This window comes from Hordeum vulgare, chromosome 7H, assembly GCF_904849725.1.
Source record: "Hordeum vulgare subsp. vulgare chromosome 7H, MorexV3_pseudomolecules_assembly, whole genome shotgun sequence".
Classification (NCBI taxonomy): domain Eukaryota; kingdom Viridiplantae; phylum Streptophyta; class Magnoliopsida; order Poales; family Poaceae; genus Hordeum; species Hordeum vulgare.
Genome location: NC_058524.1, coordinates 29,219,641 through 29,243,293, shown reverse-complemented (window position 1 = coordinate 29,243,293; position 23,653 = coordinate 29,219,641). Strand labels below are relative to the sequence as shown.

The 23,653-nt window shown below is 45.0% G+C and overlaps 1 pseudogene; it reads left to right on the top strand.

The window, feature by feature from the left end:
- Positions 1 to 21,632: 21,632 nt before the first annotated feature.
- On the top strand, positions 21,633 to 23,342 carry LOC123412840 (annotated as a pseudogene).
- Positions 23,343 to 23,653: the final 311 nt, after the last annotated feature.

Here is a 23,653-nt window from a genome sequence, read left to right as displayed (position 1 = left end):
TCACCGACATGGCGTAAAAGACTCGCCCGGTTTGATCACTATCATGTTACGTGTCGTTCACAAGGTTTAGGTCATCACCATTGAACACTAACCAAAAGAGGTATCTCTCCTACGGATATGGTTGGCATGGCCCTCCAAGAACGGTCCAAGACACTGGACACTCTCTGCCCAGAGTCTTATGGACGAAACTCCATAGAAAATGAGCAGCATGACATGAAACAAAAATGTGGATCTTAGAGCATATACAATCGGATCCTTCATATCCGTCTCAAATATTCAGGCAGGCCGTCCGATCACTGATCGATCACAAAAAACAATCCAACTGAAGCTCTTAAACCGCTGACAAACGCCCGAACTGACAAACACCCCTCATCTCCAGCCGAAATATAGGACGCATATGAGGCGGCCCGGTAGCGTCCGACACGTCAGCCCGGCCCGCTGTTGCGCCAGACTAAACCCACAAAATGCCCCTCCGGAGTAAACCCTAGTGCATTTCGCTCCACCCCGCTTCGCTCGCCGACTTCGCCTCTTCCCTAGTTCGTCCAATCTGTAGCGCCGGCAAGCATGCATGTCCAGCACCTGCAACCACTCCGACGGTAGCTCCAGAGACGAGGAGGAGCTACCATTCCTATCGCCCTGGGTCAGTCTTCATTCTGAAGGGAGGAATTTCGTGAAATTTTTCATAATATTGTGACATGCCTGTCTTGCCCTCCACTCCGACGATATTTCGTGAAAAAACTATGTGGCGCTTTGGCTCATCGTATGATGTGTTCGCTTCCTTATTTTTTTCTCGGCTTGGTAGACATGTCATTCATATAGAAAACCTGCGCCATATCATTGGCTATGACAAATGGTTCATCTGTGTAGCCAACATTATTGAGATCCACTGTTGTCATTCCGTACCGCGGGTCTTCCTTTACCCCAGCTTCTTTCAGATTGACCCATTTGCATCGAAACAAAGGGATGTTCGAATTGTTTTCATAGTCAAGTTCCCATATCTCCTCTATGTAACCATAATATGTGTCCTTTGGCCTATTGTTGGTATTTGCTGCATCAAAGTGGACACCACTATTTTCGTTGGTGCTCTTTTTATCTTGGAGGATCGTGTAAAATGTATTCCCATTTATCTCGTATTCTTTGAAATTTAATATAGTCGAAGATGGTGACTTGGCCAACAAGTACATGTCATGTCCAACTTAAGGGTCAAGCACGAGACGTGTTTGCAACCAACCGCCAAATGATGCCATGTGTGTACGTTTGATCCAGGGATCACACTACTCAGGGTTCTTGGAGCGTACAATATCCATGTACAGAGCGTACAATATCCATGTGTTAACTGTATAGTGTGCTTGCGCTCAAGAATGCCCGTCCCTACATATAACTGAATCCTTCCCTAGCGTGCATTTTCCACCCAGTCTGCCCTCATGCCGCGATTCAGGAAGACCAATCGGCTTAAGATCAGGAATAAAGTTAACACAAAACTCACTGACCTCCTGTGTTTCATGGCCCTTGGAGATGCTTCCTTCTGGCCTAGCACGGTTGTGAACATATTTCATTAAGACCCCCATGAACCTCTCGAAGGGGAACATATTGTGTAGAAAGGTTACTAAGAGCAGGCCAATCATTGATGGTTACAAACAACAACGCTCGTAGATCAAATTCTTGTTGTTTGTGCTTATCCCACACACATACACCTTTGATGTCCCACAGCTGTAAACGTTCTTCCACTAATGGCCTTAGGTACACATCAATGTCATTGCCGGGTTGCTTGAGGCCTTAGAAGAGCACTGGCATCATAATGAACTTCCGCTTCATGCACAACCATGGAGGAAGGTTATAAATATATAGAGTGACGGGCCAGGCTATGATTGCTGCTCTGCTCCCCAAAAGGATTAATGCCATCTGCACTTAAACCAAACCAACAGTTCCTTGCATCATGTGCAAAGTACGGCCACTCTCTCTCTCGATTTTCCTCCACTACGACTGATAGTATCTATAATTTATGTTTGTTCCATGCTCTTTTGGGTGACATTGTTATATGTTTTGCTACACTTCCATACCTTTTTACACATATTTGGACTAACCTACTAACTCAGTGCACCCAGTGTCCGTTTCTGTTTGCTGATGTCTTTTAATTGCAGGGACTTTACCCCGATTTTCAGAGCCCAAAAAATCCCGAGAAAAATATATAAAAATCAGCGTGACGGAAACTTCATGAAGCATCAAGGTGGGCCAGAGGGGAGGCAGGCCTCACCCAGGCGGCCACCTGGCGTGGTCCGCCTCCTGGCCGCGCCACCAGGTCGCCTGGGCGGCTGGTCCACCACCTAGCGCCCTCCTTTAGCCTATATTTACCCCTCGGACAGAAAACCCTAAAGATATATCCAGACTCGGGAATTTCTCCATCATTCCCCCGCCGCAGCGCTTCCGAGATCGGGAGCGCCAGAAGACCTCTTCCCGACACCATGCCGGAGGTAGGGTTGACCTCCGGGAGCTTCTCCACCACCATGGACGGTTCCCGGACGTGACGTGAGTAGTCCTCCTTGGACCATGGGTCCATGACCAGTAACTATGTGATGTCTTCTCTCCAATCTTGTGCTCAATGCTTAGCCCTTTGAGCTGTCCTACATGATCAAGGTATCTTTGTAACTTACCTGATGTTGCTAAATTTTGTGCTTCAATGCTTAGCCCTTTGAGTTGTCCTACATGACCAAGGCATCTATGTAACTTACCTGTTGTTGCTATGCTGAGTTTGCTGGGATCCGATGGATTATGAGATTATGTTCAGATTGTGATGAGTTATATATTTGGTTCTCCTTTTATATTATGTTGAGTAATTCATGCATGTTCTCATTGCTTTTTATTGCTTTGGCCGAGTAGTAGATTGTAACTCCAAGAGGGAGCGTTATGCATGATTGTGGGTTCATGCCCCCTGCTGTCTAGCTTGAGTGGCAGAAACATGAGACTAGGGGATGTGTTGTTGCCACCAGGGAGAAAACAACGGTGATTGTGACCATGATTGCAAGCATTGTTTACCTTACGCAAAGTTCGTTAATGCAGTTGTCTGTTGCTTTGAGTTTACACTTTGGATGGGGCTCACAACTTAATACCAGCGAGATGTTCTGGATAGATATCCCAAGGTGGATGATTAGAGAGTAGATGATGATGGATAAACGGTCTACTTGTCTTGGCGTACTGCCCATTACTTTTGATCCTCTAATTTTCTAGTAGTATGATTAGCATTGCGGTGTGTTTATAATTCTGTCAATTGCCCAGCTTTAATTTGTTTACCCAGCATAGTTGTTTATCCTCTTTTGGGAGAGAGACATCACTAGTGAACATCATGGGACTCTGGTCCATATTTCCACCATTGTTTACACCTCCATCATTTACTGCTTTTGTTTATTTTTCTGTTGCAATCACTATCACTATTCCCGCTTGTGTTTTGATTCTTTGCTAACTACAAGGCCGGAGAGATTGACAACCTCTCTGAACTCGTTTGGAGCAAAGTTATTTGTTGTGTGTGCAGGTCCACGTCTTCTGCTAGCGCTAGAGTAGCGGACACCTACTTGTTGATCCTCAGAGTCCCTCCTGGTTCGATAAACCCTGCAGTCCCCGTGTAAGGGAAATCTGATGCTGACTACATCTCAACCTTCCACTTGGGGTAACCAACGAGGGACAAGAAGTATATCCATCAACTCGTCATCAAGCAAATTTCCAGCGCCGTTGCCGGGGACTCCAGTCTTCAAGATAGGGGAGTTGCACGCTATCTTTTACCTTTTCCTTTTTAGTCTTGTTAGTTTTCTTTCTAGTTTTTGCTTTAGAGTCTTATACCAAAAACTACAAAAGAAGGAGTAGTTACTTTGCTTTGTTTAGTCGGTATGTCTAAGTCCTTTGCCTTTGGTGTTGCGCCCGAAGGAGAGGTTCTCACCTTCAAACAAAGGGTTGGAGAAAGTTTGAAAGATGCTTGGTATGGAATTAAAGATTCTCAAGATAGAGCCACCAAGGAGCAATCCACCACTATTTTGCTTAGAAATTTTTATGTTGGTACTACTTCTTGGAATAGCTTTGTTCTAGACATAGCAATAGGTGGGAATTTCTTGGAAGCTCCCGTTTGGGAGGCTCTTAACGTTATGGAAAATATTGTCGGAATCCCACCTATTGTTGGCATAAAGGATCACATCACTTTAGCTCACATTATGAGTAAACTTGAGAATATAGAGCTAGAGATGCCAAGCATGAGTAAAATAAATGAAGTAGATCGTAGGATTCAAGGGAACTTAAATAGACTTGATAGCTCCATGTACAAAATTTACAAAACTTTGGAGACCCTTAAATCCCATGATATGGATCCTTCTAGGATTGATAAGAACGAGGATATTATTGGAACTTTAGGAACTACTCTATCCCCCATCAAGACTAAAAAGGTAGAAACCCCCGCAAGGAAGGTATCTAAGTTCGTTCACGTACCCAAGGTTCCTCACCCCAACACGAGTATACCAATTGCTAAGGGTGTTGAAACTGTGAAGACCTTGGAAGAGATACCTATGAAATTCCAATTGATCTTACTACCTTTGCTTTCGTTCCTAGAAGTGTTGCCACTAGGCCTCTCTTTGAGAGTCCTCTTAAGATTAGTTGTACTATTGAAGTGCTTTTTGATGATCTTTGTGATGGTTCAATTGATACAACTTGATCTTTTTGCATCATGCCTAGCTCAAAGGCATAAAAGAAAGCTGTAACGCCCCGGACACACCCGCCGGCGGTCGTTACTCCTGGCGGGATCTAGACTGGCCCCACATATCAATACTAGTCTTTTCTACGCACTTTGTCCTCACTCATGCGCACCCGGGATCTACTTTGCGGCCGGTCATCCATCCTAGAACTACTCCAAGCCAAGCACGCTTAACCTCGGAGTTCTGTTCGAATGGGCTCCCGGAAAAGAAGGAATTCCTTATTGATATGAGTATTCTATCATCCCTAATAAGCCAGGCTATCACATACACCACCACTCAGAGGAACCGACGTCCTCGTCGGGCCACAGAAGTGTTCCCTCTTGGTACAAACGTTTGTGCATCTAGTTCAGTACATGTACCATGCCGTGTGCCATGATGGGTCACAAATGTCATGAAACTACTCCAAACCAAACATGCTTGACCTCGGAGTTCTGTTCGAATGGGCTCCCGGAAAAGAAGGAATTCCTTATTGATATGAGAAGTCTATCATCCCTAATAAGCCAGGCTATCACAAAAGCGCATGTTGGGAGGCAACCCAATTTGTTTTTAGTTTCATTTTTAGTGGTTTTGATGCTTGTTACTACTCTAGCAACATCATTGTATCTTTATTTTCAAGCTTTGTGCCAAGTTTTAGCCTCCGATTGCAAGAAAGTTCAAAAGTTGTGACATGCTATCCAGAAACAGATTTTGTCTGCTTGACGGAAAAATTCGCCAAAAATCACGAGATCATATTGTTGATCTGAATTGTTTTGACAGTATGCTATATATAATTTTCTTTCTAGCATCTGTTCTGAGTTTTTTGATTTGAGGTGCAGAAGTGCCCCGAAAAAATTATTTACTACCTGTTGTTCTGTTTTTCTCAGATTCTGCCTTGTTTTGCGTTTTCATTGTTTTGCAAATCTTAAGCTTGCTTTTTCTTTGCAGAAACCTTTTGGCGATCTTGATAAAGAGTAGCTCTTCTTGAAAATCTTTGTTTCCAGTAGAGAAAAAATATATTTTATTATGGGCACTAACCACTCTAATCAGCTTATGATGAGTTTCGTATGAAGAGAGTTTTCAAGTATGCGATGGAAGATGATGAAAGAAGATCCAGGAATGTCAAGCGCTCAAGCTTGGGGATGCCCTCATGCACCCCCAAGAGATATTCAAGGAGACTCAAGCGTCTAAGCTTGGGGATGCCCCCGTGCATCCCCTTCTCCATCAACAATCATCAGTTTGTCCTTCTCCATGCTATATTTTTATCACTTCATATGTTATGTGCTATGCTTGGAGCGTCATGCTCTTTAATTTTTAGTTTGTTTTAGTTTTTCTTGATGTTCATAACAAGTTGGAACCTAGCCTTCTTTCTTTGGGAGATAAACACGCTCCACTCCATCCTAGAACACAACATAGGTTTTCATGTTTATCTTTTTGTGTGTTCTTTATCTTTTCGTAGCTCCTGTCATGCTTAGCTCTTAGTTTTCATGCTTTATCTTTTTAGGAGCTTTTATTTGGGTTGCTTTTGGAATCTCTTGACTTATCATGCTTATCTTGTTTGGAGAGTTGGCTTGTTGCACTGAGTTGTGTGTCTTGCATGAGTAGGTAATTGAGGTTGCTATTTAAGTATAGTAGTAACCTGCAATAGCTTTGAGGTATTGATTTGAGTAATGTTTGGACTACTGGTGTCAAGAGCTTGAGCCTATTAGTGATAGGTGTCGTATTTTGGGAAGTCTGTGTGTATTCTAAAAAACTGAAAAGACATAGTTGAGAACTCTAGCTACTAGATGGATCGCTAACCTCTGGAGGGGTTGGAATATATAGAGTACCCTCACGTTTTCATGGGTCGACGATGCGTAAGGATAACCAACCCCCCAAACACTCGTCCTCGGGGTACTTGTCTCTTTGTGAATCTCCTGACTAGATAGAGAATTACCGATAATAAGTGCATGAGTTCTTTGGACTAATGCGAGTATTCGATTGTCGGCACTTCCACATTCCATATTTTGCTAGCCTCTTCGGTACCGTGCATTGCAATTTCTCATCTTGAGAGTTGGTGCAAACTTCGCCGGTGCATCTAAACCCTTAGCATGATACGCTATGTCATCATAAGCCTCATTATATCCTTCCTCAAAACAGCCACCATACATACCTATTAAAGCATTTCCATTGCCTTTCTGAGGTACATTTCCATGCAACATCCACAATCTCATGACTTGATCTTCATGTCATACATTTTTTTGCTTGATTGAGAAGCTGCATGCTAGTTGGGCCTTGCCCTTATTATTGTTATATGACGCGCTAGTATCATCTCATATCGTGCTACACTCGCAGAGGCATACCATTTGCATAGATTATGATAGTTTTTATTTGTCTTTATGTTGAGTACTTCTTATAAAGTGTGAAGATCTTCTTTTTATTCTTGTAAAATATAGAGTGTTTCCCTTAAGTGAGGAAAAGATCCCAAAGAGGACAAATTAAAAGATCCCAAAAGAGGACACGTGAAAAGATTCTAAAGAGGACAAATGAGAGATAAATAGAAAGAGCAAAAGAGGCCACAAAAAAAGAAAAAAGAAAAAAAGAGAAGGGGGCAACACTACTATTCCTTTTTAGAGATCCACACTCGTACTCCATTGTTATATTTGTTCTCCATAGAGAATATCATTCATGCATAACTAAGTGGGGACCCTTACACTATAGAACTTGGCTTGTATATTCCAATGATGAGCCTCCTCAAATGAGCTCTAGGTCTTCATGAGCAAGCAAGTTGGACGCACCCCCACTAATTCCATTGGAGAGCTTACCTTAGCTCATATGTGCATCCGTTGCATGGCAATCCCTACTCCTCACATCATATCTATCATTTGGCTTTCTCTCGCCAATGATTGTCCTCATTGATGTGAGCCTCACACCTTTTTGTCTTCCTTTCCCATCATTATTCTCTTTGCCATCCTAAGTGTCAACATATCTTGCTTGCCCTCATCCATTGCATGAGTGTTCAAAGTCGAAAGGGAGAGGATCATTTTGACTTGTGCCTCACTAGTGGTCTGGGGATAAGTCAAAATATGATTCCGAAGGAGACCAAGTGTGAATATTTAGTAGATTGAGTTCTCAATTAAACTATATAATACTTTTATGCTCTAAACCCGTCTCCCACTTCTTGCACGCCAACACTATTTGGAGACATTCGAGTCATGGACAGCGAGAGCTCTTGCACCTTTATGTTCTTACTTTGTTATTTTCAATACTAAATATAGACTCTTGCTTGTTATTGTCTTGACTTGAATTGCATATATTACTTGCTTTACTTTGAAGTTCTTATATGTGTGTTAGCATGTCACCATAGAAATTATTTGTGTTATCATTTACCTATCGAGGACGAGCAGGAATTAAGCTTGGGGATGTTGATACGTCCCAAAAATATCTATAATTTCTGTTTGTTCCATGCTCTTCTCGGTGACATTGTTATATGTTTTGCTACACTTTCATACCTTTTTACACATATTTGGACTAACCTACTAACTCAGTGCACCTAGTGCCAGTTTCTGTCTGCTGATGTCTTTTAATTGTCGGGACTTTACCCAACTTTCAGAGCCCCAAAAATCTCGAGAAAAATATATAAAAACCAGCGTGACAGAAGCTTCACGAAGCATCAAGGTGGGCCAGAGGGGAGCCAGGCCTCATCTAGGCGACCACCTGGAGTGGACCCCCTCCTGGCCGTGCCACCAGGTCGCCTGGGCGGCTGGTCCACCCCCTGGCTCCCTCCTTTGGCCTATATTTACCCCACGGATGGAAAAACCCTAAAGACATATCCATAATCGCGAATTTCTCCACCATTCCGTCGCCGCGGCGCTTCTGAGATCGGGAGCGCCAGAAGACCTCTTCCCGGCACCTTGCCGGAGGGAGCATTGACCTCCGAGAGCTTCTCCACCACCATGGACGCTTCCCGGACGTGACGTGAGTAGTCCTTCTTGGACCATGGGTCCATGACCAGTAGCTATGTGATGTCTTCTCTGCAATCTGGTGCTGCAATGCTTAGCCCTTGTGAGCTGCCCTACATGATCAAGGCATATATGTAACTTACCTGTTGTTGCTATGCTGAGTTTGCTGGGATCCGATGGATTATGAGATTATGTTCAGATTGTGATGAGTTATATATTTGGTTCTCCTTTTACATTATGTTCTTGAGTAATTCATGCATGTTCTCCATTGCTTGTTATTGCTTTGGCCAAGTAGTAGATTGTAACTCCAAGAGGGAGCGTTATGCATGATCGTGGGTTCATGCCCCCTGATTTCTAGCTTGAGTGACAGAAACATGAGACTAGGGGATGTGTTGTTACCACCAGGGAGAAAACAACGGTGCTTGTGACCATGGTTGCAAGGATTGTTTACCTTACACAAAGTTCGCTAATGCAATTGTCCATTGCTTTGAGTTTACACTTTGGGTGGGGCTCGCAACTTAATACGAGCGATATGTTCTGGATAGATATCTCAAGGTGGATGATTGGAGAGTAGATCCTGATGGATAAACAGTCTACTTGTCTTGGCGTACTTCCCATTACTTTTGAGCCTCTAACTTTCTTATAGCATGATTAGCACTGCGGTGCGTTTATAATTCTGTCAATTGCCCAGTTGTAATTTGTTTACCCAACATAGTTGTTTATCGTCTTTTGGGAGTGAGACATCACTAGTGAACATCATGGGACTCTGGTCCATATTTCCAGCATTGTTTACACCTTCATCATTTACTGCTTTTGTTTATTTTTCCGTTGCAATCACTATCACTATTCACTCTTGTGTTTTGATCCTTTGCAAACTACAAGTCCGAAGATATTGACACCCTCTATGAACTCATTGGGTGCAAAGTTATTTGTTGTGTGTGTAGGTCCACGTCTTCTGCTAGCGCTAGAGCAGCGGACACCTACTTGTTGATCCTCGGAGTCCTCCTGGTTCGATAACCTTACGGTCCCCATGTAAGGGAAATCTGCTGCTGACTACATCTAAACCTTCCACTTGGGGTAACCAACGAGGGGCGAGAAGTATATCCATCAACTCGTCATCAGCGACCCATTAGCGGGTACTCTCAACTTCTCGTCTTTCTTACACTCGTCTTTGCGCCATCGCATCAAATTGGCATTCTCTTTGTTGTGGAACAAAAGTTTCAAACGTGGTATTCTAGGAGCATACCACATCACCTTGGCAAGAATCCTATTCCTGGGCGCCGGCCCTCAACATCGTCATCAAGGTCATCGCAGCCGATCTTATATCGCAACGCATCGCATACCAAGCATGCATTCAAATTTTCGTATTCCTCACCACGGTAGAGGATGTAGTCATTAGGGCATGCATGTATCTTCTGCACCTCTAATCCTAGAGGGCACATACCCTTCTTTGCTTCGTACGTACTGTCGGGCAATTCCTTGTCCTTTGGAAGCATCTTCTTTAACATTTTCAACAACTTTTCAAAACCCTTGTCACATACACCATTCTCTGCCTTCCATTGTAACAATTCCAGTGTGGTACCCAACTTCTTTTTGTCATATTTGCAATTTGGGTACAACAATTTCTTGTGATCCTCTAACATGCGCTGCAACTTCAGCTTCTCCTTTTCACCTGCGCAGTTTCTCTTTGTATCAGCAATGGCCCAACAAAGATCATCAGCGGGCTCATCTTCTGCCTCTACTTGAGCTTCTTCCCCCATTGTAGTACCATCGTATTCAAGGAACGAAGGATAGCCATCATCATCCTCTCCTTTTCCATTCTCTTCCATTAGAACCCATCTTTCTTCGTGCTTGGTCCAACAGTTATAGCCGGACATGAAACCGGACGTAAACAGGTGGATGTGACTGCCCCTTGACTTAGAGTAAGTTTTATCATTCTTACACACAACACATAGACAACACATAAAACCATCCCGTAGGTTTGCCTGAGTCGCACACAAAAAACTCTGCAAGCCATCAATGAACTGGGGAGAGCGTTGGTCATCGTTCATCCATTGTCGGTTCATCTTCATTACACAAGACCGAAAAGACAAAATTAATAAAAATTCACACATAAAGTTCATACACACTTATTCTCATAAAATAAAATACAAGAGTTTCTAGCTAAAGCATTTAAATGCAACAATAAATGCGATGAAGATCGCAACTAAGGTAACAATTGATCCAACATCATAGTGATACCAAGCCTCTTTATTAACGGCATATTTTTTAATCCTTCTAATATTCAAGCGCATTGCATCCATCTTGATCTTGTGATCATCGACGACATCGACAACATACAACTCCAAATTCATCTTCTCTTCTTCAATTCTTTTCAATTTTTCTTTCAAATACTCATTTTCTTTTTCAACTAAATTTAACTTCTCGACAAGAGGGTTGGTTGCAATTTCCGCTTCACATACCTCCTAGATAAATATATCTATGTCAACTTGATGGGAATAATTGTCACATAAACGAGAAATGCAACAAATAGTTATAAAAGAGAATATACCACATCCGAATCATAAACCGGACGAGGGCCGATGGGGACGGATATCAAAACCGTGGCACTATGTTTAACAAACAATCATACATGTAAGAAAACTATCTAAATCATATAAATAAGATTTTTGTGAAATAAAGATGATAAGAACAAGAGGATCAACAAGGTGGTGCCCATGACGAGACGGTGCGGGCGATCGACAGTGGATAGGACGGGGATGGGAAGGCACTAAGTAAACCACACCTACTCATATGCAAACTAAGAAGTTAATTTGAGGTCAAATTGCATATAAATCAAATAAACTCCCACATAATTACTCCCAAACTAAAACCCACAAATCACTATAATTATGGAGCATTGAACGAATTGATATAGCAATGAGAGATGAAAGAACAAAGTTGCTAATCTCTGCGATCACTTGGATGGATGGGGTGCCTCAAATCTTGACAAATCTGGGAAAAAAATGAAGGATGAACTCGAGCAAGGGAAGAGAATAGAGGAGAGAAAGAAGAAAACAGAGAGCTTTGGCTCGGGCTGGACGAAGCATTATTTATAGTGATACTTTTAGTCCCGGTTGGTGATAAATACCGGGACCAAAGATCTATCTCTAGTCCCGGTTTGTATTACTAACCGGGACTAATATCCCTCGCATGGGCCCCAGCGTGATGCAACCGTGTAACCATCCCTTGACTCCCGGTTGGTAACACAAATCGAGACTAGAGGTTGCTAATAAACCGGTACTAAAGCATACCCTCATGAACCGGGACTAGTGGTAGCATTAGTCCCAGTTCAAAAAACCAACCGGGACTAATGTTTTGAACTATAAACCTGTTTTCTATTAGCGTAGGCTCATCGTCTTGCTGCTTCTCGTCACCTCGTCTCCCCAATGGCGGCGTGCTCCACTGACGACACACCAAGATGGATTAGAGGCGGTCGGCTAATGAGGATAGGGGAAGCGACGTGTGGAAGACACTAGTGGAAAACGGGCCTTTGGTTGGGACCCTTTAGTCTCGGCCTGCCTCTGGGCCGGGACTAAAGGCCCGGCCACGTCGCCCCAATTCTCAATGCCTCCCTCGAGGCTTTAGTCCCGACCCGTAAGGAGCCTTTAGTCCCAGTTCGTGTCCCAAACCGGGACTAAAGGGCTACGCGGTGGGCAGTGGTGGTGGCAACCGTTCGTATCCCCCTTTAGTCCCGGTTGGTGGCTCAACCCGGGACTAAAGGCCTAACACGTGGCCTGCCGTAGTGGTGGCAACTGTTGGTATACCTCTTTAGTCCCAGTTGGTGGCTCAACCCGGGACTAAAGGCCCAAACGGTTTGCATCCCGCGTCATTTCGGGCGATGAAAAGCACGAACCGAAGCAGAGTCGCCATTTCTCTGTTTCTTCTTCTCTCTCGCTCTCGCTCCCTGTTCTTCTCCTCTCTTCTTCCCTTCTCTTCTTCCACCATGCCAACTCGCTTTGAGTAGGTGCTCGCACATGGCACGACCATGCTCGATGTCCTGTACACGAACGAGAGCAGGGGATGCCGTTTTATCTTGAACAGTTGAAGGAACGATGGCTTGACGCCGCAATGGATCATGAGAAGTTCTTGGGGCTTGATCTGGAGTACACGGCCGATCAACGTGGTGTTGCCGTCATCCAACTATGCTTCGCGCACCATGTCTTGATCTTCCATTGGGTGAGGTAAGTTTTGAGGCTTTCTTTGATCCAAGATAATGACATTGTAAGTTTATTTGTTTCAATCATAGTTGGTTCCCTTCAAATAGTTGTAGTGAAACAATTTTGATTAGTTGAAGGGGAACACAATCTAATTGGAATAGTGTTCCATAATCTGAAAAATCGTATTAGAATCAACTAGTGTTTAATATGTTCCATTGGAATCATAGTTGGTTCGCTTCAAATAGTTGTAGTGAAACAATTTTGATTAGTTGAAGGGGAACACAATCTGATTAGAATAGTGTTCCATAATCTGAAAAATCGTATTAGAATCAACTAGTGTTTAATATGTTCCATTGGAATCATAGTTGGTTCGCTTCAAATAGTTGTAGTGAAACAATTTTGATTAGTTGAAGGGAACACAATCTGATTGGAATAGTGTTCCACAATCTGAAAAATCTGATTGGTTCAATATGTTCCATTGAAATCATAGTTGTAGTGATACAATTTTATGCGGTGTTCTTTGATCCAAGGTTAAGAAAATTGCATATAGCTAGTGATCTCTCTAGGTTCCATTGGAGAGCAATATGATATGTCATAGTCATGAAAATTGCATATAGCTAGTGATCTCTCTAGGTTCCATTGGATAGCTATAGTGATCTCTCTAGGTTCCATTGCATATGTTCTATTTGAATCCTAAAGATAATTTTCTCTTTAGTTGTAGTGAAACATGTTTCCTTATTGCAGCAGTATGTAACATTTGTTCCATTTTAATTTGTTTCTGTTGCAGTAGTGACAAGCATTGTCCAGAACTCATGGACTTCCTTCGCAGCGGCATCACTTTTGCTACCGTTGACATAACGAACGACAAGCTGAAGATGAGGTACAGCTTCGGTATTGAGATACCAACTGGTTGCCTCATTGATCTCCAAACGGTATTCAGGCTTCGACATGTCAGGACTTCCATGGCTCATATGGCAGTTGCCTTGATCGACGAGGAATATGGTGATATGAAGACCAGTTTCCCAAAGTCTCAGCACAAACTTTGGGAGAAGGCCCCACTTGATCGTATCAACATTGAGTATGCAGCAAAAGAGGCATACGTTTCATACGAGTTGTACCGCAAGATTCGAGTCGTCAACTATGGCCAGCGTCACCTCGAGGAAGGTGGACATTCTGATTCAGACGATTCAGACGAGTAGTGTTCTCAACGTCGAACACTTGTATATATATCTATGGTAGCTATTATTATGTACTATTTGGACTAGTATCATGTACTCCTTGGACCAATTTATATATGTCTAGTTTCTGTTTGTGCCATTATAGTTTCCAAATTTGAATGGTTTAGCCCTTTCTAACTTCATTTGCTACTTTTGAATGGTTTAGCCCTTTCTAACTTCATGGTATCATGCATTTCGACCACATATATATACAAAAAGTCTTCAGTTCAAATATGTTCAAAAAATGAAATCCCTTTTGTAACAGATCTGTTTTTGATTAAAACAGTCATTTAAAAATGAAAGACCATTAGTCCCACGTGGCGTGCAGCGGAACCACGTGGCATGCCGCGGAACCACTTTTGTTGTGGGGGTCGCTTTTCCTTCTTCTCCTTGTGCTAGATATTTTTTATGCATTAGGGAAAGAAGGAATAGCGACCATCATCGACGGTCAAAAAATCAGGTGAGGGAGTGTCCACCATACATGAGAGAAGAAGAATGTCGACTGTTGCTATGGGGGGTCGTTTCTCCTTCTTCTCCTTGTGAAACGCTGATACTTCGAGAGAGATTGTTCGTTTTGTGCACGAAGTGCATCCATTTTTTGTCATAGCCCTCTCAACTTTTTAACACATGCTATGTGGGTGAAATGATGATAGCATGCCAAATTCTCAAATATGCAAAAAGAATTTTTAATAAACATAGTTTTTAATTGAAAATAACAAAATAGATAATAGTTTGGGTAGTCAAAATTATTACCTTTGAAAATAGAAAATAGTTTTGCATTATTTATTCAATTTCAAACACTTTTCATTATCATAGTTTTGTCAAATTCTCAAATATGCAAAAAGAATTTTTAATAAACATAGTTTTTAATTGAAAATAACAAAACAGATAATAGTTTGGATAGTCAAAATTGTTAATTATGAAAATAGAAAATAGTTTTGCATTATTTATTCAATTTCAAACACTTTTCATTATCATAGTTTTGTCAAATTCTCAAATATGCAAAAATAATTTTTAATAAACATAGTTTTTAATTGAAAATAACAAAATAGATAATAGTTTGGATAGTCAAAATTATTCATTATGAAAATAGAAAATAGTTTTGCATTATTTGTTCAATTTCAAACACTTTTCATTATCATAGTTTTGTCAAATTCTCAAATATGCAAAAAGAATTTTTAATAAACATAGTTTTTAATTGAAAATAACAAAATAGATAATAGTTTGGATAGTAAAAATTATTAATTATGAAAATAGAAAATAGTTTTGCATTATTTATTCAATTTCAAACACTTTTCATTATCATAGTTTTTTCAAATTCTCAAATATGCAAAAAGAATTTTTAATAAACATAGTTTTTTATTGAAAATAACAAAATAGATAATGGTTTGGATAGTCAAAATTATTAATTATAAAAATATAAAAAATTGAAACTATATGAGAATATATAGAGAAAATTCAATCTAAATTCAAAGTGAACTCACTTTGAATTCAGGTTGAATTTTCTCCATAATTTCGAATATAGTTTCAATTTTCAGTGAGTTTAGGCCCGTAAGCCTGCTTTAGAGAGGAGCTCGATGGAGAAGCTGCGACGGGGCTTATAAACAACTGTTAGTCCCCCTCGCTGGGCGAGGTGGTACTAAATTTATCATGCAGCCGAGGAGGGGCTGTAGTCCCGGGTGGAGCCACGCCCCGGGACTAAAGACACCCTTTAGTCCCGGATGGAGCGCCGCACCGGGACTAAAGGCCCCTGCTTCCCGCCTTGTGGTCTGCCGAAAAAGGGCCTTTAGTCCCGGGTCGTGGCTCCACCCGGGACTAAAGGGGGTCTTTAGTCCCGGTTCGAGCCACGCATCGGGACTAAAGATCCACCTATATAAGCGGGACTTCGAAAAATTCCAACCCAAATCGTCCATTTCTCTTCTTCTTCCTCTCGTTCTCCTGCCCGGCGCGACACAACGACGAACTCGACGACGCCGTCAGGCTGCCCGCCGTCCTGCTCGCCACCGCCTGTCGTCGTCCTCGCCGTCGCCGTCGTCGTCCTCGCCGCCGCCGTCCTCCTCGTCGTGCGCCGCCCTCCTCGCCGCGCGCCGCCGTCCTCCTCGCCGCGCGCCGCGCCGTCCTCCTTGCCACGCGCCGTCGACACCTCCGGCCGGTAAGCCCCCCGTCCCCTCCTCCCCAACACTCCGGCCAGTAGAAGAAAAGAAGAAAAAGGAGAAGAAAAGAAAAAGATTTAGAATATTTAGGTTTGTGCTAGATTATTAGGGTTAGTAATATTTAGAATTAGGTTAGGGTTACAAGAAGAAGAAATATGAACAAAAATAAGAAAATAAGATTAGGAAAAATGAAAATAAGAAGAGGAGGAGAAGAAAAGAAGAAACAGGAGAATAAGAAGAGGAGGAGAGGAGAAGAAGAGGAAAAATAGAAGAAGAGGAGAACTGAAGAAGAGAAAAAATTAAAAGAGGAGGAGAGGAGAAGTAGAAGAAGAGAAGAGGAGAAGTACTACAAGAAGAGGAGTAGTAGAAGTAGAAGTAGAAGTAGAAGAAGAGGAGAAATAGAAGAAGAGGAAAAATTAGTTTAGGGTTACAAGAAGAAGAAATATATTTTTTTGTCATTTCATTTTGCTATTGTATAGTGTATATGCTTAAGTGTTAATAGTGTTTCTTAGATTATTGCTTAATTTTGCTATTGTATATGCTTAAGTGTTAATAGTTTAATTTTGCTATTGTATATGCTTAAGTGTTAATAGTTAATTTTTAGCAAGAAAATTAATAGAACTAGTTTATTTTTTTAGTTCATTTTACGATGCCTATCCCGCATCCTCGTCGTCGACTCGGCGGAGGACACCTGCTTGATCAGAGGGACCCTGTCCGGGACTGGGCTCCACCCGGATGGTATTGGGAGGTGCTACCTTCCGGGGGGCGTAGGTTGGTGAGGAGTCAGCCCGTCGTTGACCCGATCCTTGTTTGGTGGCGGTCGCGTGGGCCAGTGAGGGTGCCGAGGCTTCCGGACACCGCGGAGGTGGTACGTCACTGTGTCAGCGAGGAGGATGAGCACGTCCGTCGCTACAAGGTTGCGTTGGAGGGAAGGTTCGAGCATACCTGGCAGGTTCTTCGGGGATCTCACTGGAGCTATGATCCTGTGATGGTTCCTTCTCTTTGGGTGTCCACCGCCCGCGCCGATACCCGTCGGGCGCTACGGTTCTAGATGTATCAGTGATGCTATATGTATGATAGTATTCGAGGAGTATTAGTGATAATATTCGACGATGTACGGACAAAAGAGATGATGTATTTGCTTATAATTGAATGCATGCTAATTTGAATACTACTTTATTTTACGATTTGGTTTTGCTTATTGAATGCTTAAATTGGAAAAGTACTCCTACTTTGAATACTATGCAGAAATCTAGGAGTCCCGGGTGGAGCCACGACCCGGGACTAAAGTTGTTTTGGAACGTAGTTCCTCATAGAATAATTCTTTTTTGGTACAAAGGTTAAGAGAATCCGTTTTTTGCAGAACTATGGATCCACATATCAGGAACCTCGAAGAGGAAGAACTTCTCGAAGATATAATCAAAGACGGCCCCGATGTTGAACCAGCTGAATCTCCGTCGTCATATCTAAACCCCTCCGGATATGGAATGGAGGTCGAGCGACGCGAAGATGAAGCCGATGGGGCAGGAGATAGGTCCAATGACGGAGAAGGTGATAGCTCCACTGATGGAGAAGCCGGTGGAGAAGCCGGTGAAGAAATAATAAAGTCCGGCGAGGTATACATATGAAGTTCGACAATCACTTGTAATATGTGAAAAATATCCATGAAGGTGGCCGTCGGACAAGCTTTACCTTCTGGCCCTGATGCACGCTGGCATGGCCGTGAGATTCCTGCTGGCTTTGCTAAAGTCGGGGTGGATGAAATCATGGCGGGGTTTCATGATATGGAGCTCGAGATAGCTGGACCCGAAGATGAGAGGACACTCGGAGAAGTACTGGGTGGAGTCATCCTATGGGACAAGAACTACATCAAGCTTCCAGGCTCGGCCCCAAGGACAACACCGCCTCCGAGTCGTCGCAGGTCACCTACACCTCCATTACCTCCAAGCCCTCCACATGACGTCGGCCAACACAACACGAGTCCATCTCGATCACCGTCGCCGGACTTGGGTCGTCCGTCTCCGCCGCCGCCCGCATAGGATACTAAGCGGAAGCGTGCCACCAAGAACGCTCCGCCGACGATTCCTAAGCGACGGAGCTCCCCAAAGCGCAAACGGTCGGCCCTCCCAAAGGTACCTCATGCTAATCTTCCTATCAGACCTTATGATCGTACCCCCGAGGAAAACGCCAGGATAGCAAAGGAACATCATGATGCGCAGATGAAAAAGAAGGAACCCGAGCCCCGCCCGGTATATACCGAGAAGCAAATAGCATGGGCAAAATACTTCACGACCCTTCCATCACAGTATGACTTACACCATAAGCCTGATGACTATACACGCACAATGCAGAAGAAAGTGAAAAAGAGGAGATCATGTGCAAGTGCAAGTGGGAGAAAATCAAGTTCAACTACAAGCAAGAAAAAATAAGACGTTCCTCAGCTTGGACAACAGGCCAAACAGTCGATCCCACCCCTCAAGGTGTTAACCGAGAATGTTCCCCCTCCAGTGCAGGGGCAAGCTTTTGAAATAGCAAAGGAGTGGGCGGCTCAATGGGGTGTCTCGGTTGAAGATGTTCTGGCTTCCCAAGACGACGGGTTACCCAAGGCTGTGGTAGCCCCTAAGCCACAGTTTGTCATGGGAGAGCCTTTGGTCAGCAAAGATGATTTCCCAACAAATATGCGTTACTTGCATACATGGTACTTAAGTTAATCAAAGAATGGAAGAACGATGATCGTGCTGAGTGTCCCACGGGAGTACTACGGCCGCCCCGAACAAATCCATATCGACTTTGATGAACTCTTCCAGATGTACAATGGCGACGCCCTCGACAAATCGCTTATGAGTTGCTATTGTCTGTAAGTTTTTCAATTCGTTGTCTACATATAACTTGTTTAGTTATTTCAATTCATTGTCTATATATAACATGTACTCTATTATGCAGAATGAAGATTCTGGATTGTAAAAGTAAGAACATCCTAAATATTGGGTTTATTGACCCAGATAAAATACATATAGCGACGCTAACTGATAAACCCAAGGAGACGGAGGAAAACCTTCTAAGGTTTCTAATAGATCAAAATTTCTGTGACCACATACTGTTTCCATACAACTTCAGGTGAGGGTCTTTACTCTGTTGTGTCCATTCACTTCCATTGGATTCTGTTAGACATTCAAATTGATAAGGGAAGAGTTGATGCCTTCGACCCATTATCGAGACCCTTGGAACAGTTCCGAAGCCTGCAGGACATGCTCCAAGGGAAATTTCAATCATTCTTGCGCTCTATCGGTCTCTTTCGATGATTTTCTGATATATCAATTAATGAAAAACTTAGCAAATTATTATCCTTGTCGGGCAGGGTTTGGAAGCGGTTCAAGTGCGTGACTCCCGGTAACTTTCCTGAGAAGCTGACCTTTAGAGCGGCTCAGGTAAGTAGTAGTATGATATACTTATATTTTCAATACATTTATGATGCTAGATTATTATTTTGATTATATATATTATATTCTCGTAATGTGCGACCAGCAGCCACGGGGAACGCATCTATGCGGATACTATGTTTGCGAGACCATTCGCACGTTTACCTCTGAGCACAAGGATCATAGATTCGACGTAAGCAATGAACATTCACACCTCTATTTTTACCCGTCATTCTTTGTTATCATGATTGATATTCATATTCATCTCCTCTTCTTATACAGCACACGGCCATGAGGACGAATGTCCTACCATAGCAACGCGCGATTGCTGTTGCAGAGGAGCTTGCGGGATTTCTGAGGACGGAAGCTATAGATGACAAAGGACGATTGAGTGTAGCTAGGGGCCATTACTAATGTTCGTCCATGTAATCGAATAGACGGGCTCTAGTCCCGATAATTCAGATCTCCATATAATTGTATATATATGCTCGCTTGTAAGATAAGTTAATCTTATATATATATATATGCATAATTATTTCTATTTAAATTATATGAAAACTAATTCTCGAACACCAAACGAGGCATCACGTTAATCTCCCGAACACCTAAACCCTAAAACCCTAAAATCCAAAAATAATTTCATTCAAAAAAAGCCAAAAATAAGCAAAATCTGAAACTCTTTAGTCCCGGTCCGTGTAACGAACCGGGACTAAAGGGCCTGCCCCTGGGGCTCTACGAGGCGCCCACGTGGAGCACCTTTAGTCCCGGCTTGTAACAGGGCCGGGACTAAAGGTTAGGCCTTTAGTCCCGCCCCTTTAGTCCCGGTTGGTGAACCGGGACTAAAGCCCCTTACGGACCGGGGCTAAAGGCCCCGTCCCCTCTAGTGAGAGTGGGGGAGAGAAAATGAGACATGGGAGTGGGCGCCCTTCCGGACGGTTAGTCACGACCCAAACGAGTTCGTGGGCTGAGCTAAACCGCCTGCTCCACCCGCCATGTGGTCATTGCTTCGTTCACAGTTTTTGTACTGCTCTCTTCCTACTCCAACGTTATCTTCTTCAGTCGTCCTCTCCTCCGCTCATTCTCCTCCTCGTTCTTTTTCCTATCCACCATGGCGAGCCTCCAAGCTTCGTCTGCTGCTGCTCAAGGTCCTCCCGTTCAAGTCCCGTCCGCCATGGCATGCCCAAGCCTTCACTTGCTGCTCCTTAAAGTCCGCCATGGCATGTCCAAGCTTCACTTGCTGCTGCTCAAAGTCCTCCCGTCTAAGCCCCGTCCGCCATGGCTTGCCCCCTACTGCTGCTCATCCGCCCGGCGGTGCTGTAGTGGAGCTTCACCTGTGGTTTCTATGGAGCACCACCGGCGCCCCAAGATCTGCGATGCAGCACCCCGAGCTGCAATGGAGCTTCACCAACGGTTGCTATGGAGATTCACCGGCGGCGCCAAGAGCTGCGATGCAGCGCCCAGAGTTGCAATGAAGCTTCACCGGAGGCTGCAATGGAGATTCACCGACGGCGCTCCGAGCTGCGATGCAGCGCTCCGAGCTGCTATGAAGCTTAACCGGCGGCTGCAATGGAGCTTCACCAGCGGCGCCAAGAGCTATGATGTAGCACCCAAAGCTGCAATGAAGCTTCACCGATGGCTTCACCGACGGCGCCAAGATCTGCGATGCAATGCCCGTGCTGCAATGAAGCTACACTCGCGCTGCAATGAAGCTTCACCATGACGAGTGACCGTTGCTCGCGTTGACCCGATCTAACGTCTCTATAGAACACATCTAATGGCTGGGATCCAGAAAATCAGTCGGTTGATTGATAGCAGCCGCCGTTTGATATTCGTGCGAAAATCCAATGATAATGAGGGTTCGGACCGATTGTCTTCGTGTCACATGCTTGGGGTGATATTTTTTTAATGGGGAAGCTCCTTGAGATGCTCTAAGTGAAATGACAGGTTACATTTTAACTGAAGGTGGCAAGTCAAACATGTTCACCCTACGGCCTGGATTCAACGATTTGGGAACAGGTGGCTTGGGCACCACGTCCCTACGAGCGGCCAACATTTTTTCGCGCGTCGACGAGGCCCCACTTCTCAGTTCTCACCGAATCCACTGCACACTACTACACTGGTGCGTACTCGCAGTAGTGTAGCAGCCTGTTCTTGGTGCCGCCATGACCAGCCGTGTGCGAGTCCTCGACACGACCCATCTCCGGCCGGAGCTGCCGCCTGGCCACGCCACCACCTTCAAGCTCTCCCCCTTCGACACCCTGTTCCTCGCGCTCCCCCCGATCCAGCGGATCTTCTTCTACGACGACGGCGGCGGCGCGAGCCTCCCGCCGTTCCCGGCCATCATCCACTCGCTGCAGGCCTCCCTCGCGGCCATTCTCTCCGTCTTCTCCCCCCTCGCCGGCCGGCTCGCGGCCTGCCCCGATGGAGACCTCGTCGTGGACTGTTCCCCTGATGCTCTCTGCCACGGCATCAGGTTCGTCCAGGCGGAGTACTCAGGCGACGCGGCCGACATGCGCCGGCTCGCGCGGGACGCCGAGCACGACATTGAGGCGTTCGTGCAGCTCGTGCCGCAGCTCGCGGTCGGCAGGCTGCCGGCCCCCTTGCTCGCCGTCCAGGTCACGCGGCCGGCGCCGGTGGGGGGGAGACGGCGACCTGGGTGCCCCAGGCGCCGTGGTGGTCGGGGTCTCGATGCACCACGCGGTGGCCGACGGGCAGTCGCTGTTTCAGTTCATGCGCGCGTGGGCCGCCGCGTGGCGGGGGGGCTCGCTGGCAGCGGCGGGGCTCGTGACTCCCCCGACGTTTGACCGGGCGGTGATCATGCGGTACCCCAAAGCAGAGGCTGCGTCGCGGAAGTTCGCTCGACTCTGCGCGCCGGATCTGCCCACGGTGAACACGATGCCGGAGCTCGACTGGGCGCGGCAGAGCCGGAGGACCTACCTGCTCGACGCCGGCCAAATCCAGTCTCTCAAGCGGCGCATCGCGCAACAACGCCAATCCGCCGGAACGGACGGCGAGAACCAGCCGCCGCCGAGCACCTACGTCGCCGTCGCGTCGCTACTGTGGACGTCCATGGCCCGCGCCAAGCATCCGGACCCCGCAGCCAACGCCAGCGATCCCAGCGACGACGACGCATACCTCCTGTTCCCCGCGGACTGCCGCCGCCGCATGCGCCCGCCTATGGACCCGGGCTTCTTCGGTAACTGCGTCAAGCTCTGCTTCGCGCGTGGCACGGCGAGCAAGCTCCTGTGCCGCGACGACGACGACGGCGCGCTCGCGCACGCGGCGGGGGCGCTGCGGCGGGCGATCCGCGAGCAGGTCGAGGAGAAGGACCCGCTGGGCGACGCGGACCGGTGGGCGGAAACCTACCAGGGGATCCCGCCGGAGAGGCGCTCGCAACAGGGGTCGTCGCACCGGTTCATGGCGTACGAGGTGGACTTCGGGTGGGGGCAGCCGAGCCGCGCGGAGATAGTGTCGATGTACAGTCCGGAGGTGGCGATGCTCGTCGGCGGCCCGCACGGCGCGGTGGAGGTGTCCGTGGCGCTTGGCCGGGATCTCATCGATGGCTTCGAGGCTTGCTTCATGTCGCTGCTTTCAGCATATAGCCGATGAGAAAATATATCCATTTTTCTTCAAATAAATGTATCCATTTTTTCTTCAAATAAATGTATCCACTTTTCGAAATGCATATTTCCATTTTTTTACGGAAATTGTTTGGACGTAGTGCATTTTAAGTAAAAAACACTTGTTAATATATTACCTACAATTTTTGTTTCTTTAATAAAAAAATAGAAGAGGGAGGGCTCACTTTTATTAAAAAATGTTATCTTACTTCATTAAGATATTTAAGTAAACTGCAGGCAAATATAGGTGACATTTTTATTTTATTATTCACTGGATGGTGTACTAGCTAGGTTTGAGTGGCAATATTGTGTATCGTGGTACTGAGACCAATCCAACACGTGATTCATTTCGTCCGTCATCGTTCCTTTGAGTCCATGCGAATAAAAGGTTGGCCCAA